Source organism: Mandrillus leucophaeus, unplaced genomic scaffold (assembly GCF_000951045.1).
Source record: "Mandrillus leucophaeus isolate KB7577 unplaced genomic scaffold, Mleu.le_1.0 Scaffold652, whole genome shotgun sequence".
Lineage (NCBI taxonomy): Eukaryota > Metazoa > Chordata > Mammalia > Primates > Cercopithecidae > Mandrillus > Mandrillus leucophaeus.
The window spans coordinates 85859-87689 of record NW_012107053.1 but is presented as its reverse complement, the minus strand read 5'-3'; positions in this window follow the sequence as shown (position 1 = coordinate 87689).

Here is a 1831-nt window from a genome sequence, read left to right as displayed (position 1 = left end):
GATCACTTGAGGTCAGGAATTTGAGACCAGCCTGGCCAACATGGTGAAACCCTATCTCTACTAAAAATACAAAAATTAGTCAAGTGTGGTGGTGTGTGCCTGTAGTCCCAGCTACTCAGGAGGCTGAGGCAGGAGAATCTCTTGAACCCAGGAGGCAGAGGTTGAAATGAGCAGAGAGTGCACCACTGCACTCCAGTCTGCATAACAGAGCAAGATTCCACCTCAAAAAATAATAATAATAATAATAATAATAATAATGGTAGTGCAAAATTAATGGTAAGCAACATGGCTGGTGCCTTGGGAAAAAATTAAGGAAGTGGTTTCAAACTACTGGTTGTCATTGCCACACACTTACAATTTAAAAAACAAAAGGCCAGTTTTACTTAGGATCTTCAATAGAGTAGTATAAATTTGTTTTTTATTTATACTGTTATTTATACTGTTACTAAATCTTGGCTATTGAGCATACATGTTTTTAATCCTATGTGACTAAGTGGAAAGTATGCATAGAAAACACTTCTACTGCATGTGAGTTATGATGGTTATCTTGAGGAAAAGGACTTGTGGAGTTGAACTAACCATATTTTTCTTGGAACACCATTTTCAGTTGAAAGAATGACTAATGCACAAACTGTTGGTATTAAGACATGACTACTTGGCTAATTTTATTTTTTTAATGAACAAATTGGTTCTGTCACTTTAAGGAAAACTGATAGCATTTGTTGCCAGTGATAAAGTTTGAGCTTGCAAGTGACAATTTGAGTTTTAGAAAATTTGTATTTGCCACCATGAACTTGATAACTTTCCAATACATAAAGACTTTTCTGATGAGAATGGTGAGGATATTAATGAATGTGTTTTTGATAATACATAATGAAATGCACCAACATTTGGGAGATCTCCATAACTCAGGGAATCAAGATAGTCCTAATGTTACCAAATTATGCCTGGGTAAAAGATCCGTTCAAAGAGTGAGAAAGAACAGTGGATTTTAATGTGACAGAAAATAAAAGTTCATCGATGTGGTTTCTTATTCCACATTGCAGTTAACCTTTCAGAAAGGAACACTTGTTGAGTTTCGCTGTAGTGTAAAAAGAGAGATAGCCACAATTATCTGGAAGAATATTAAAACACTCTTCCTTTTCTAGATCATAGATCTTGAGATGCCAGATTTTCTTTATATGCTTTAACTAATGCCACATATCACAACAACTTAAATGCTGAAGTGGATATGACATCCAAGCTGTATTCTATTAAGGCAGGCTCAAAAAAGATTTTCAAAAAGATTTTTAAAATGCAACTCTTTTCATAATTTCATTTTTTAAAACAAACTTAATTTTTCTAAAGTGTTTATGATAATGTGAAGCTTTGTTATTTTAAGGTGGACAAATATTTTTAAATTCTCTCAGTTTTCGTTTTTAAAAGAGTATCAGTAGAAATAACCCATGTAAACAAAAGCAAATTGAATTCTCACAAATTTTTAAGGATGAAAAGGAACCATAGGACAAAAAAAATTGGGGACTGCTGTCCTAGAAGAAACCTCCTGAATCACATGCATCTTTATTTGGTCATATGAAAATTAAAATCAGCACCCATATTTCCATCTCAACCAATGTTTAAAAAAAGCCATAAGAAACCTCAGTAGTGTTACAACTACTAAAGCTAGGTCCAAACATTTACGGAGAATGGAAATCCTGAAATATTATTCTTGTATTACTTTACCAAATATACCATGTGTTTATGTATCAGATAAAAATTCTCAGCTGGGCGTGGTGGCTCATGCCTGTAATCGCAGGATTTTGGAAGGCCAAGGTGGGGGGATCACCTGAGG